This window comes from Trifolium pratense, linkage group LG3 (assembly GCF_020283565.1).
Source record: "Trifolium pratense cultivar HEN17-A07 linkage group LG3, ARS_RC_1.1, whole genome shotgun sequence".
NCBI classification, from domain to species: domain Eukaryota; kingdom Viridiplantae; phylum Streptophyta; class Magnoliopsida; order Fabales; family Fabaceae; genus Trifolium; species Trifolium pratense.
This window is the reverse complement of record NC_060061.1, coordinates 46303788-46320400: the sequence shown is the minus strand read 5'-3', so window position 1 is coordinate 46320400 and position 16613 is coordinate 46303788. Positions and strand designations below refer to the sequence as shown.

At 41.7% G+C, this 16613-nt stretch overlaps 1 long non-coding RNA gene across 1 annotated transcript; it reads left to right on the top strand.

Annotated features, from left to right (window-relative positions):
* Window positions 1-207: 207 nt before the first annotated feature.
* LOC123917140 lies at window positions 208-15892 on the top strand. The gene is made up of 4 exons (XR_006812381.1): window positions 208-400; window positions 13514-13597; window positions 13775-13907; window positions 15694-15892. It is a non-coding gene; the product is annotated as an uncharacterized LOC123917140 (long non-coding RNA).
* The last annotated feature ends 721 nt before the right edge of the window (window positions 15893-16613 follow it).

The following is a 16613-nucleotide window of genomic DNA, read 5'->3' as shown; positions in this document are numbered from 1 at the left end:
CCAGTTTCATGTGTGCTGCACGGATGAGTGACGTGAGCTGCGCGTGCTTCGTCTCCACGTGTTTCGTACGGGCGTGTTAGACGTGGTTCTCATAAGTTTTATTTATTGGGCTTGGACATCCAAAAAAAGCCCATTAGGTCAAGAAGGGATGAACTATAAAATGAGACACTTAGGAAATAAAATGATAGATTAGTTATAGCTCAAAAACAGTGCATTATAACAGTGATTTTCTAGAGTGCTCTAGAACTTTTTAAGGCAGCTCACCTTGTATATTAACTTTGTGTTTGCATACGTTAACAGTTATCATTTTCTTTAACCATCAACTAGAGCGCCTTTGTAGAAGACAAAGATGACTAAGTGCTCTGGCTCATCTACTCAGAAATCTTTTGCAGGAGAAAAGGTAACTCATTCTAATAACTTAATTTTCAGTCTCATCAACTTTAATTCTTATAATTTTGAATGCTTTCTTTTTTTTTTCTTGAAATTATTTTTTGATCGGACCACAATTACTAAAAATTTGGACTCACACACTCAGATCTTTCCTGAAATAAAAATGAAGGGTTGTGGATCTGGATCTGGATTTTGTTTTTAGTTTTATTTTTGATGTAGCCTTAGAAACAGTGACATCATTCTTAGCAATTAAGCATGTCAAATTTTATATTTTGATCCATTTCAATTTTCTAAAGATCTCAAGTGGAAAGATGATAGAAAGTTATATTTTTAATAGATCTTGCATGTATAAAAACTTGGATCAATATCTATATACCCCTTACTTTGTGGTTTTAATCTCAGTCAATCTAACTTATAATTGTTAGGTTTGGATTAAATCAACAAGTTTTAAAGATTTATTAAAACTATAATCTTGAATCTGATGGAAAAGGAATATGATATATAGATCAATTTCTACAATGTTAGATCTTCATTCATTTTCTTGTAAATTTTAGATTAAAGTTTTTTCTATTGAAAGAGGAACAAAGATCCAACATATATACCAGAGGTTATATCTATCTCAATATTGTTACTTAGATGACATATTAAACGACATTGAGCTCAAATGGTATAATGATGAATTCACTTTAGGACGAATCGTGTTCGATTCATGGTGAATAATTTTTAACCAAATTTTTTTTACTTTACGGACGAACTATAGGATTACCAGAGTCTTTTTTTTTTTTTTCTGGAAACCTGACGGTAATATACAAAAAATGCATATTATACCACAAACAAAAAATATATCCCAAAAAGTTTCCACAAATCACAAAGTCATTTATTAAAATCGACACTGAAATTCAAGCTCTATATACTTGGTTAATTATTTTAAATAGATTTATTGATAAGTATGTTACTGGTTGTTCAAAAAAATAAGTATGTTACTGGTTTTTTTTTTTTTGTAGAATATTGGTTATAATAATTGTTGGTTAGCCAACTTTATAATATAATCAACCTCATAAAAAATTAATCGTAGTACTTTCTAGTTTCTGTTGTTGGTATTTTATTTAATAAGTAGTACTAATTTCACATGTTGCCTGAAATAAAGAACAAAGAGTCATTGTACAAAAAAAATAACAAAGAGTCAAACACTTACTTCAAAATCTCCAGAGAGAAATAAGCTAACATCACTTTATTATCAGTCTATCAAGCATGTCAACTTTTGTCCATGTTATTTTTATTCTTTTTAATTTTTTGAAGGATATCAAGTGGAAAGATGATACAAATTATATGTATTAATTCGTATGTTATAGATTTTTTTTTTGTCTGAGATGAAGTGATAATTAATTATTTACTGAAATTAAATTCACATATAATTGTGATATCTCGAGTTCGAACCCGGATCATGATATTCAGCCTAACAATTTTGATATTTTTGTCAGTTGAGCTAGGACTTATAGGACGTATCTTATTGGATCATTCTTAGTACTATTTGTTAGCCCACTTTATCATATATTTATTGGTCTCGAAGACACTATTTAATGTTTTCTTTTAAATATACTTTTTTTTAACATAAAAAAAAAAACACTATTTAACATTTTCTTATAATTTTGCAATTTTTTATGCATGTATGTAGACCAATTAATTAAATAGATTATTAATTATTGATTTACTTGTGAATTCTTAATCCAAAACATTCAACTGTTGGCTGCTTGAATAGTATTTATGGTCCCAGGAATTATTAAAACAAAAAATTATATGCACCAAAAGCACACGTGTGCCTAATATGTATTTTAATCTATCATATTTTCTCTTGAATATTATACCTAGATTTTACCAATGAAAGCTGTTTTTTTCAATAATAATCGTGTCCATTAAAATTTAATAATCCATACGAATGGAAGAGAGTTGAAATCACTTGATAACAGACAGTCAAGTAGACAATTAATAATCTATTCTCATATGGATCATATATATTGGCACAATTAATTTCATGTTCTCATATCTTATATATCTGTTCTGGACTAGACTAATGCTAGTCCACCTAGACCCTCACAAAGTCCACATGGCTTGCCCAACCACCTCCATGTCAGCATGGCACAACCTCTCCACCAAGATAGGGTAAAATTACTACTCTACCCACTATCTAAGGGTAATATCTTGGCAGTCCCTCTTAATGGGCCTTGGCTAGTCCAGCCCACTAAGAGGACCTTTGGCCCAGAGCTGGGGGCTATAAATACTCTCCCTATTGGGAGAGCAAGGGAGACACTATTCATTATTGCAATTACTCTCTCTCTCTAACTTCTCTCTAGTATCTCTTTTGCTCTCTACCCTTACTGACTTAGGCATCGGAGCACCTGCAGGTACAACCCCCCCCTCCGTGGACCATCTGCTCGGACCTGCTGCCTACCACCTGCTCAACGGACTTCCAGCTGGCCTTCTACCTGTTCTGATCTACAGTTAAGATCAGTGGCGCCGTCTGTGGGGACTGAGTTCTCCCCTTCTTTATTTCGAACAAGAAAACTAAAGAACAAAACCAATCAATCACTTCTTCGTCATGGCCAGTTCATCTCATTTCAACAATGACGTTGAGGACGCTGCTCCTCCACCTTCTCCCCGCCTGTCTCCTGCTCTCATCACTGACCTCCAGGCCCTCCCCGAGTCAGACCCTAGAGACGGGCAGGAAACTTCCTGGACTTCTGAGGATGGCGACTTGGTCGTCTTGACTGAGAAGCAGGCAGGGAAGCGTCCCCAATCCGAGCAGGGAAAATCAGCAGAGACCGACTTGTCCGCTGCTTCAGTTACCAATGCTGAACTAGCAGCACTCATAGCTGCCCTGAAACAAACCACCGAAGTTCTCCAAGGCCAGAATCGCCGAATGGACGAGCAGAATCTGAGACTCGATCGCTTGGAAAGGAATCAGCGATTCTCAAGGAACAACTCTCCCCCGAGGAGAACTCCCACTTCTCAATCCCCTCCTCGTCAGGAAACTGTCAAACAACGACGACCTGCCCTTGAGAGGATCGAGCAACCTGGCAAGAAAAGAGACCATGTCTCCCCTCCCCGCGAGGGTATATCGTCTCCAAATGTGAAAAAAGGAAAAATTGTGGACCGAACACCTCCTCGTCATCATTCTCCCTAGGGACTCAGCTTGATGACCAAACAAGGGCAGCCAGTAAGCCGCAGCCATCACACTGACCAATTCTCCAGGAGCCCTACTCCTAATCGTGAGGGCTCACCTCCCCTAAACTCACAAGAGAGCGACGAGGAGGATCCCCGCTGCCCTTTATCTTACGACATCCTTCAAGCACCCGTTCCAAAGGGATGTGAGCGACCACCTCCTCTCCCAGCTTATGATGGACTTACCGACCCAGATGAACACATCGCATCAGTCAATGCTACCCTGAACTTCTTAAGGGTCAGCGGAGCAATTAGATGCAGAATCTTCCCAACTACACTAAGAAAGGGAGCTATGGCCTGGTACCACAGCCTAGCTCCTCGCTCCGTTATCTCATGGATGGATCTGACCGACCAATTCTGCAGGCACTTCACTGCTTCCCGCAAGCAACCAAAGACTGAGGCAGTCCTGAACGCCATCTTCCAAGCTGATAATGAATCTCTCCGCAGTTTCATAGAGAGGTTCAACAAAGAAGCCGTCCAGGTAGAAACAACTGATGACATGAAGAAGTACCTGCTACAAAGGGGCCTTAGGCCAAACAGTGACTTTGCAAGAGCCGTGGGAATTGAAAAACCGCGCACCTTTAGCGACCTCCTCCTTAAATCTCAAGCCTACATCCAATATGAGGAACAACAAGCTGCAGATGCTGCCCGTTATGGGCGAGCAGGAAACAACCAGCCTGCTCCTCATTCAAATGCTGAACAGTCCAGCCGAGGAGGAGGAAGACGAAGAGGCGAAAGGCCTAGAGAGCCCCGCGGACCTCCCAGCACTTTCAGCAACTATACTCCCCTTAGTAAAACTCGGGAAGAAATTTGGAAAGAGTGCAACTCAGCTGAGTTCACTAAAGCAGGAATTAAATTTCCAAGACAACAACCCACAAAGTCTGGCCAAGACAAGAGCAAATACTGCAAGTACCACAAAGGCTACGGCCATCTGACTGACGACTGCATCCAATTGAAGGACGCTATTGAAATATTGATTAGAAATGGGCAAATCAAACAATACGTGAAGAGGGGCAACGCTCCCCGGGCAGAAGCTGCTGAGACCAGCAACACTGAAGAAGCTGCACCAGAAAGATCCGGGCACAAGCCAGTTGCCCTTGCCATCTCCAGACCTGAAGACTTCTTTGTCCCTGACTACTTGGACAACACCTATGTTGCTCCCACACTGAACAAATGGGACGCACTTGCCCAAGCTATGGTTATCTCTGGTGGAGGTTTTGACAAACAAACTGTGGGATCCATCAAGAGAAAATTTGAAGAATTGATAGATGGCTCCTCCAACCTGAATGCAACTTTGGATAAACCGAAAGGGCAATCAAAACCCTTAGCCTTCTATATGGAAGAGCTGCCCGGTGGAACTGCAAACTCCCAGATACCCCTGCTCATCAGAGTGGACATGGCAAATATGGACGTCCGCAGGGTACTGGTCGACCAAGGAAGCTCCTGTGATATCATGTATTCCCAACTTTTCAAGACTCTGCAACTAGATGAAACCTACCTCACTCCTTACTTTGGATCCGATCTCTCCGGATTTAATGGAGCAACAACTAAGCCATGGGGCTATGTAGACCTGCTAGTCACCGTTGGCTCTGAAGAAACTTCAAAAACCATCAAAGTGAAATTCCTGGTAGTAGACTGCCCTTCTCTCTACCAGTGCATCCTGGGCCGGACAGCTATTGCTGACTTAATGGCTGTCCCTTCAACTGCCCACCTCAAGATGAAGTATTATACTCATAAAGGCCAAGTTGCGACACTGCATGGAGACATTGAAGCTGCAAGGAGAGTCTTCAATGCGTCCTCCAAAGGAAATGAATATATCGGGCAGCTCCCCGAGTCCAAGAAGTCCAAGGCAACAACTTCCCTGCCCTTGCCAGAAATCAGCTCCATCGACCTCGACAGCCGCTTTTCCAAACAGGAAAACAAGGATGAGAAGAAGCTCCGCAAAGAGAAGAAGGAAGACAACGAGGCAAGCCAAGAGCACCGTCGTCCAGTTCCAGACAGGGAGTTCGAGCTGATGCCCTTCGGAGAAGACCCGAGCAGGGCAGTGAAGATTGGGACTGGGCTCCCCGAACTTGCTAGGAAGCAACTTGAAGCCTGCTTGAAGGAAAATGCTGATCTGTTCGCCTGGCACGCTTCCGAGATGCCCGGCTTGGACCCCAACGTAGCATGTCACCAGCTGACTATTGATCCTACTGCACTTCCCATTGTACAACGTAGGCGTAGGCAGTCTTCTGAGAAATCGGAGGCTGCAGAAAAATGTGTAAAAGACCTCTTAGAGGCAAATTTCATTTCGGAGGCCAGGTATACAACCTGGCTGTCCAACGTTGTACTCGTCAAAAAATCTAATGGAAAGTGGAGGATGTGTTGCGACTATACCGATCTTAACAGGGCTTGCCCTAAAGACTCTTATCCCTTACCTTGCATTGATAGACTTGTTGATAATTCTTCTGGCTTTAAATTATTGTCTTTTATGGATGCTTATTCAGGTTATAACCAAATTCCAATGGCAGTGGCAGATAGAGAAAAAACAGCTTTCATGACTGAGTCGGGCAACTATTACTACAACGTAATGCCCTTCGGTCTCAAAAATGCAGGAGCCACATACCAGCGAATGATGAACAAAGTCTTCCGAGGACAAATAGGAGACATGCTCGAGGTATACATGGACGACATGATCGTAAAATCCCCCGAGGAACTCGACCATGTCGTGCACCTTCGAAAGGTGTTCGAGCAGGCCAGGAAATACAACATGAGATTCAATCCAGAGAAGTGCACCTTCGGGGTCCGAGCAGGAAAATTCCTGGGGTTTTACCTAACCGAGCGAGGAATTGAAGCCAACCCTGACAAGTGCAGAGCTTTTGCCGAGCTCCCCACTCCGAGCGATAAGAAGTCCATACAAACTCTTAATGGAATGCTGACATCGCTTTCCAGATTTGTATCCAAATCAGCACAACATGCACTTCCCTTTTTCAAATTACTAAAGAAAGAAGCAGTCTTCGAATGGACAGACGAGTGCGAGCAAGCTCTCCAACATTTGAAAAAGGCCTTATCAGAGCCACCTGTCCTCTCACGACCAAATGACGAGGAGGTTTTATACCTGTACCTTTCCGTCGCCTCAGAGGCTGTAAGTGCAGCTCTTATTCGTGAGACAAACGAAGGGCAGAAACCAGTATACTTTACGAGCAAAGCCTTGCAAGGTCCTGAACTAAGATACCAACAAATTGAAAAAATAGCCCTTGCACTAGTTTATGCTGCGAGGAGACTAAGACATTATTTCTTGGCTCATACAATTGTGGTCCGAACAGACCAACCAATCAAATCTTTGCTTGGCCGACCAGATATGGCGGGCAGGATGCTCAAATGGTCCCTCGAACTCTCAGAATTCGACATTCGTTACGAAAGCAGAAAAGCTCTAAAAGCCCAAGTCCTAGCTGACTTCGTCGCAGAGATGACGAGCTCCTCCCCTACAGTGGACGGAGCAGATAAATGGACAATCTTTGTGGATGGAGCATCAAGCGCCACAGGAGCAGGTGCAGGTATCATTCTTGAAAATGAGAATGGCTTACTAATCGAGGTGTCCCTAGCACTATCCTTCCCAACTTCAAACAACCAAGCAGAATATGAAGCATTCCTCGCTGGACTACGTTTGGCCGAGGACCTGCAGGCCAAGGAGATAAAAATCTACACAGATTCGCAACTGGTCGCCTCACAGGTGCTAGGAGAGTATCAGACCAAGAATGATAACCTCTCTGAATACCTAGTGCTAGTAAAGGAAAAGATCACCAAGTTCAACTCTGTTGAAATATTACATGTTCCCCGCGAGCATAACAAAAGGGCAGATATCCTGTCCAAGCTGGCAAGCACAAAAAGGAAGGGCGGAAACAAATCTGTCATCCAAGAGATACTCCCTCGTCCAAGCATAGAAAAACCAAGCAAGGTTGTGGACATAAACGTCATTGGCGACAAAGACTGTTGGATGACTCCAGTATACAACTTCCTCGAGCACGGAACTCTCCCTGACGACCAGAAACAAGCAGCTATAGTCAGACGAAGAGCCTGCACCTATGTCATCCTTGATTGAAAGTTATACAGGAGAGGATTTTCCATTCCTCTCCTAAAATGTGTGGACGAGGACACAGCAGATTACATCCTGCGCGAAGTCCATGAGGGCATTAACGCCCAACATCTGGGAGGAAGGTCACTTGCCAGGAAAGCTCTACGAGCAGGGTACTATTGGCCTACTATGCAACAGGACGCCAAAGACCACGTAAAAAAATGTGACAAATGCCAAAGGCATGGGGATATGCACTTAGCTCCCCCTCGAGAACTAAAATCTTTGTCTTCCCCCTGGCCCTTCGCCTGGTGGGGCATGGACTTACTTGGTCCTTTTACCAAAGGACTTTATCAAAATCGCTACCTAATAGTAGCAGTGGACTACTTCACAAAGTGGGTGGAAGCCGAACCCCTCTCCGACATCACATCACTCAGAATCCTGCGCTTCTTCAAAAGAAATGTGCTAGCTAGATTCGGAATACCACAGGTGGTAGTCACAGACAACGGAACACAGTTTACAGACAAAGATTTTCAAGCATTCCTTGTTGCCCTGGGCACCAAGCAGCACTTCACATCGGTTGAGCACCCCCAAACCAACGGGCAAGCTGAAGCAGCCAACAGAGTAATCCTAAGAGGGTTACGAAGAAGACTTGACCAAAACAAAAAGAAATGGGTCGAAGAGCTTGACAATGTACTCTGGGCCTATCGAACAACCCCACACTCCACAACTGGAGAGACCCCCTTCCGAATGGTATATGGAACGGAGGCAGTTATCCCCGTAGAGATTGGGGAACTATCTCGTCGGACTGAGCAACCTCTAGACGAGGAACAGAATGACGAAGCACTTCGAGAGGAGCTTGACCTCGTCGAAGAAATTCGAACAGGAGCTTCCTTAAAGGAGGCCACCCTGAAGCAGAAAATAGCTGCCCGGCATGACACCAAAGTCATCAAAAGAGAATTCGAAGTGGGCAGCCTCGTCCTAAGACGCAATGCAGACTCCCAGGATGGCAAACTTGCACCTAATTGGGAAGGACCATACCGCGTCATTGACAAAACAGAAAATGGTGCATACTATCTCGAGGACCTTCGAGGAAAGAAACTTCCTCGACCTTGGAATGCTCAGAAATTGAAACAATATTACAGCTAAGTTATTGCCACACCAAAAAAGGCTGCTCGCACTTCAGAACACAACGAATCGAGCACCTTAAACAACGGAGGGCACCATGGCACACGTGCACATCTAAAACCATAGCAGGGGAACTAATTCACCATAAGGGAAATAGAACTCCTGCTAGACGAGGATAACTCTCGAAACGAGCCCATCGTCCCAGCGCCACGACCTAGCACCCAGCTCGCGATAGGAGGTTCAGGTTGCGAAGAAAGGTACACTAGCGTGCTCGTATTCGCGTAACTTAGAAACAACTCTAAGTGCTTATACAGTTCCCTAAACTGTTTAAGTCAAAACAGAGGAGACTACCCTCAATAAAACATGCTCAGTATCAAGCAGGGGAAACCTCCCCGGCAAAGTAACAACGAGCGCAGCATTTTTACATGCAAAAATATGATAAGCATACAAAACAGGCATAAAAATAAACAGGCAAAACTTAGCACACCAACTTGCTCGAATAAGCATACCAGCATGCACAGACGAGCACCTCAATAACGGGGAGGTAAACTCCCCGGCACGAAAGTTTTAACAGCAAAATTTCGTTAAGTTTAAAATGGGGACAAGCTCCCCGGCTCAGATTTTGAGCAAGAAATTAGCATAAAATTTGGCTAAGTTAAAAGTAGGGACCAGACCTCCCCGGTTGAAATTTTAAAACAACAAAATTTCGTAAAATTTTCTAAGTTAAAAAATGAGGAAACATACACGCGAGCAGAAAATGTAAACATACATGCGAGCAGGTATAGACGAGCAGTTATAAACAAGCATAGATAAATAAAACGGGCACCTGCCCGGAATTGTCATAAAAATCAAACGGGGACAAAAGCCCACTTGTTCCAAAGTTACAAATCATGGCTCAAAGGCCCCAGAAATTCAAAGAGACAAAATAAATTACAATAAGAAGGATGGGGACATCTACTCCTCGCATCTATCTTCCTGCTCGTGCCCCTCACCCTGTTCGTCTTCATGACCCTCCTCGAACACCACCTCAGCATCTTCCTCCTCTTCATCAGAGTCGGCCAGGCCAGCCGGGATAACAATCTGGCCATCCTTGACCTGCCCGTTCACATGCATTCCCCGGGTCACCAACTCCACGTCAGGATTAAGGCACTTGATTTGCTGCACGGCATTTTCAAAGACGTACTCAGTGCCCTCTACAAAGTCATGGGACAGCTGAGCAATCACCTTGACCAAGTCTGCTCGGGTGGTCAACCCCTCGGCAGCCTTGTGCTCGTTCTCGCCCGGCGCCATAGCAGCAGTGAGCCTTTCAATCTCAGCCCGAGCAGCTTCCAACTCCTCTCTCCTTTTACGGTGCTCATCCAGCTGGTCACCCCAGCGTTTTTGCTTCTCCTTAAGGTCATCCACATCAATTTTGAGCTGGTTGATCCGACTTTTGGCCCGATCGTGCCTGGCCTGGGCATTGTTCAGCTGCTCGAGTAAAGATTCCCGCTCGTCACCAAGGACAAGGGAGCTCGAGACCATTCGCACCATAGCAGCCATGTCACGAGCATACTGCTGCCTACGGACCTCTGGTTCCTGATCAAGAATTGCTGACCGCTCGGCATCAAAGACTTCAGGAGGATATTTTTCAAAAAAATTTTCCACCGTATAGCACCGGGGAACTGGAAACTTGCTGCATCCTCCCATGCCCGTCTCCTCAACCAGGGGATCTTCTTCTCTTGTCCTCTTCGCTGGAGGAGGCCGGGGAGCTGAGGTAGGGGTGCCCGAACCACCAACCGAGGTCCCAATAACCTGCACGGAAGGGGTCCCCGGCCTCACTTCCTGGGAAGCTCTGGCAACAATCTTCTTTTTTCCTCGGCCAGACCTGCTCGCCTTCTCATCCTGCTTGGCCTTCAACATGCGCTCGGCAATAGTTTCCATTTCGTCTGCAAATAAATGACGAGCACGTTAGTAAAGGACGAGGAATACACACAACACTAACATAAATTTTTCTAAGTTAAAAAGAAAGGAAGCAATACCCAAGCACAGTTTAACCTCCCCGGCATTTTTGCACTTGAGGAGGGTCCTAGTATTAATAAAACGAGGAGAGGCCTTAGCCTCCCCGTGTTCATCTCTTATTGTAACTCCCTTACGAATCGTCCAGACCCCGGGAGTAAAACCGGCCACAAAGGCCTTCAAACTCTCGAAGGCAGCCATGTCCTCGGGAGACAAATCTGCGTCCCCGGTTGTATATTCCTTAGGCTCCTTCTGGAAGTGGGCGTACGACCAGCTTAACGGGAACTTAAGAACTGCCCGAACTATAACTTGCCCGCTGGCATCCTTACGAGCAACACCTTGCTCGTCCCTATCTTCCGCCAGCTCCATTAAACTCTCCCGGGCAGATGGAGACTCTGGCCGGACGACATAGTACCTCTCCTTAAAATCCTTAACGGAATCCACAAACATCTTAAAGAGTTTAACATCCTCGTGATGCTTCAACGAAACCCAATTTTGACGAGGTGCTCGTCCTACTTCCTTCGTCGGCTTGCGCTGAATTTTAAAGATCCTAAAGAAGAGGGGAAGGCTGGGACGAACACCTTTGTACACGCAGAGACGCTCGAACCCCATTATAAATGACCAGGAGTTAGGGTGCAGCTGCGACGGAGCCACCTGCAAGGCTTTGAGTACACTGGCCGCAAAAGGGCTGAACGGCAGTCTAAGCCCCATCTCCTTAAAAACGAACTCGTACATAGCAAAATCATGCCCGTCAAAAGACGAACACACCCGTTCATCCTCCCTGGGTAGACGAGTCGACCACTGTTGGGGCTCGTTTGCCCTCCGCTGCTCGACAGTGGTATATAATCTAGGATCCTTGGGAGTAAGCGCCGAAGCTATTCCCCGGGGTTCTGGAGCAACCCAATCCAGTGCAGGATCGGTTATACAGTCGACCAACATATACTTCTCTGCACCCTGCGCTTCCACAACCTCCTCGGATTCTGACATTTTAAAACCTGAAATGCAGTAAAAACAAAGTGAATTCGATGACCAAATCCACCCTTTCACCGCAATTCAAGTGAAAGGGCGCAAGATAGGACGAGGACGCTGTCCCCGACCAAAGCCCTTTTCAAATGGCAATCAAAATCAAACCGAGGAGGGTAAGCCAGGCAAAAACGGGGAGGTAGGCTCCCCGGCACTAAGGCTGTATAACGAAATTTCCTCAAAACTTCTAAGTTAAAGACGGGGAGGTAAGCTCCCCAGCATGAAATTTAAACAACAAATTTCATGAGAATTCTTAAATTAAAGACGGGGAGGTAAGCTCCCCGGCATGAAATTTAAGCAACAAATTTTCATCAAAAAATGTTCTAAGTTAAAAAAGGGGAGACAAGCCCTCCGGCATATTCAAACTATCTAAAGTTTGAAACGGGGAGATAGGCTCCCCGTCACTCAAATAAACTATCTAAAGTTTGAAACGGGGAGATAGGCTCCCCGTCACTAGTTATCTAACCTAGAGTTTCAAAGGGGAGGAAAGCTCCCCGGTACCAAGTTCAGAAGGTGCCCGGCACATTCATCCTAATGTTCATAAATTCATACATTCTTCATGTAAAAACGCCCAAAGCTGGGCAGGAACAACAAAAAATAGATCTAAATAACGAAATTTAGAAGAATTACCTTGAATATGAAGAAAATCTGAAGAGCGATTTGACTAGTAAGTTGAAACTTCAGAGAGATTCACAATTGAAGAGAGAGAGTGAAAAGTAAAAATGAAATTCACTCTCCTCTATTATATAGACCAAGCCAGGAAAGTGAAGAGACGCTTTGATCCAATGGTCCTTACACTCCCTCGTAAAAATCAAAGTAGTAAATGCACCCTTTCACATCCCCAACGAAAAAGGATGCTCGAATTTCACTCGAGCAAGTCCTCAAGCAAAAGGCTGCGCTTTACAGAAAACCTCCTCGTTGCTAACTTCTTCGTCATAGCAACGAGCAACAATTCCTTCTTATAAATTATCTCCTCGTCATAAATACGAGCAACAAATCCCTCTCGTAGTTATCTCCTCGCAGTAGATACGAGCAGAATACTAAATATCCTCGAAAAACCACTTCGAGCAAAACATTGCAGATGCTTGCTACGAGCAAGGCTTTGACGAGCAACTTCCTCGTCCACTTTTGTTCAAGAGAGGTTGCAAGGAGATTTCCTTCTGCACTTGGGCACACATCTAAAGTCATCGCTCCTATGCCTAGGAGCAACGACTTGGGGGGCTCCTGTTCTGGACTAGACTAATGCTAGTCCACCTAGACCCTCACAAAGTCCACATGGCTTGCCCAACCACCTCCATGTCAGCATGGCACAACCTCTCCACCAAGATAGGGTAAAATTACTACTCTACCCACTATCTAAGGGTAATATCTTGGCAGTCCCTCTTAATGGGCCTTGGCTAGTCCAGCCCACTAAGAGGACCTTTGGCCCAGAGCTGGGGGCTATAAATACTCTCCCTCTTGGGAGAGCAAGGGAGACACTATTCATTATTGCAATTACTCTCTCTCTCTAACTTCTCTCTAGTATCTCTTTTGCTCTCTACCCTTACTGACTTAGGCATCGGAGCACCTGCAGGTACAACCCCCCCCTCCGTGGACCATCTGCTCGGACCTGCTGCCTACCACCTGCTCAACGAACTTCCAGCTGGCCTTCTACCTGTTCTGATCTACAGTTAAGATCAATATCTATACATTTTCTTTATCTTATAGGGAAGAAAGAGAGGTCTTAGTGCTGAATACAAATTAAGATGGATCGAGCAACATAAAACAAGGAGAAGTGGATGGGTGGATGTTGTAAGATCTTCATTTATTATCTTAATTCTTTCTTCTACTTTCTTTTTTCACTTGTTGGTACTTTATTTAAAATTACATGTCACACGTTGAAAACTTTCATGCATATTTTTGAAATTCAAAGTAATGTATAGTTTTTTTTTTCTCTAAAAATAATGTCTACAAAATTATTGTTTGCAGTTATATATTCATAAATATGTACCAAATCTTACTTGCCGATCTATTAGAGCCGTGCAAATGTATGAAAAGTATGGTACTCTTCCGAGAGGAAATTAAGTATCCAAGTGTATCACTACAATATAATAGACAAAAGGTTAGTATGAAATTCTTCAATATGTTGCTTTGTTTTTCATGTTAAGTTTTATCATATGATTTACTATTGAGGAAAATAAATTATGAACTTAAATAAATATCAATATTTTAAAAAAATCACTAAAATTTTGAAATGTATTTTTTTTGGGGTAAAATTTTTGTCACCTCTGTCAATGATATACAGTATTTAAGGTTAGGTGTTTTTGATTTTTATTTTCTTCATTATCTTCCTGTTTTAAGCTTGGTGTGGCTTCTCCAAATTCAGGAGAGATCTCTCACAGCTAGGATACCTCTTAACCCTTTTGGACCTAATATCATATAGAGTTAAATATATTTTTGGTGAACTATAGTTTTTCGGAATTTTTATTTTAGTCCATTAAGATTTTTTCACACTTTTTAGTCCATGAATTTTTTCCCGTCAACAGTGGTGGCTTGCACACATGTGCAAGATGTGCGACCGCATCGGGCCTCAAAATTATTTTGAGGCTTCAACTCAAAATTTTGAGGTCCTATAATATTACTTATATATTATTTATATCTATAAAATATCAGATGTATATTAATAGATTAATTTTTAGGCCCTGAAAATAATAGTTATATATTGTTAATGTTCATAAAATATCATGAGTATCAATAGATTAGTTATCTATACTCGTAAATATATTTCTAGTCCATTTTAATCTTTGCATAAATTTTAACCTTAGATCGATTAGGAGGTTCCTTTTTGACGTTATATACAAAGATAATTATTTTGTATTTCTTGTCCCATTTGATTGAATTCAATTGGTTTAATATTGATAATTTATATGTTTACAAGAATAAGAATGATTTTTTTTATATATTATATGCAATTTAAATTGAAAATTCTTTTATATTTTTTTTTATATATTTTTTTATTAAGGGACCACTTTTATATTTTGCACGGAGCCTCCTAAAACTCGGAGTCGCCCCTGCCCGTAAATGTTTTGTTGGCATATTCACATTGTAGTTGATCTATGTTATAAATAAATAAATAATTAAATAAATAATTATTAAAATTGTATTTTTATTTAATACTGATCCCTCCGGTCCTTTTTATAAAGAACACTTTTAAAAAATCACACAGACCAAGAAAACACATTTAACATTGTTATTTTCATTTAATACTCTTATAAATTTAAATTTATTTCATGTATACCCTTATTTAATTACTCTTTATTCAACTAACTTACTGATTTTTAAATTCACTCTCATAATAAATATGGGCATAAGTGAAATTGAACATTTAAAATATTTGAAAATTAGTCAAAGTTTCTTATAAAAAAGACCAATTTTTTTTCCCAAAGTGTTCCTTATAAAAAGTACCGGTGGGAGTAATATAAATAAAAGATATAAATATATACTATGCGAATATGGGCATGGTGGGTATTAGGTACTCGTACTCTCACTCATATCCGCTCATTTTTGCGGGTAAATTATCCATGTATGTATATGTACTGATACGGCAAGTTTTATCATATTTAATGTGGGTAATTTTTGCGGATATCTATTGTGCATGAGTCCAATTGACATTCTTATCCATTCTGATCAATGTAAGTTATTTGAATTAGTTGTTTATATTGTTGAAAGAAAATTAAGATATTTAGTTCATTGAAGTATTTTTTTTTTTGGTACATATTGAAGAATATTTTTAATTAGATATTTATAAGACCAGTGCATCATAAGTTTATTTTCCAAATTTTGCCATATAGTACGTCAATGTAATAAAGCGATTTTAACGATTTTTAAAATTGATGTTTGTTGTGCAGGTCCATCATCAAAATAAATGTTGATTCAACTTTAAATCTTCAGAATTCTGTCTGTACTTCATCTGTGTTTATCATATTGTTGGGCTTAAATTTTATTTGGATTTAGATGCTGATACTTATGAATGTCAAATTATATTGTGCTTTGTATGACTCAATTTATCTTTTTATGCATGCTACATGTTTAATGTCAATTTTAAGTTTGATTGCATTATATATGACAAATCTACAAATGTACGATATTCTTTTTTAATAAATCAAAGTATTACCGACTTTCTTAATTCCGTTAATTCTGTCAAAAATGGTGTCCTATATTTAGAAATGGAGATAGTACTATTTCAGAAAAGATATAGAAAATTAGCATAATACATCCACCGTGAAATAATGTTTTTATTTATAAGATAATTTTCTAATTCGGAGAGTTTATAAATTACTAATCATAAATCGGTTCAAGTGATAAAAGTCTTGTATTCTTTAAATAGATAGTCGGAATGAAAAGAATTTAATTAAAAGTTAAAAACCGACCTTGTGTATCACACAAACGGAGTTAATTGGTGTTGGTGATTTTAGTATCAACAATGTATTTTGGTAGTAATGTGATTTACTATAGGCCAATGCAATTATGCGTTAAGTTTGAAACGAGTCAGGGTAGTGCGGAGTGCACGCTCGTCAAGCCAAACGTGTAATTGAATACGAATAATTGAAACGAGAATCCAAGGGGCGTAGCCCCTGGCGGGGTGCGGGGCAGCGCACTGCCGGGGTCCAAGGGGCAGCGCCCCTGGCTGGGGTCCCGCTGAATAGTCGTACCATTTCCCAACAGACATGACCGTTTTGAATAGTCGTACCCTTTCCCAACAGACATGATCGTTTTTTTCGAAAAGATGTGCCTGTTCGTTTTCTGTTATTGGTCTCCTATATAAGGA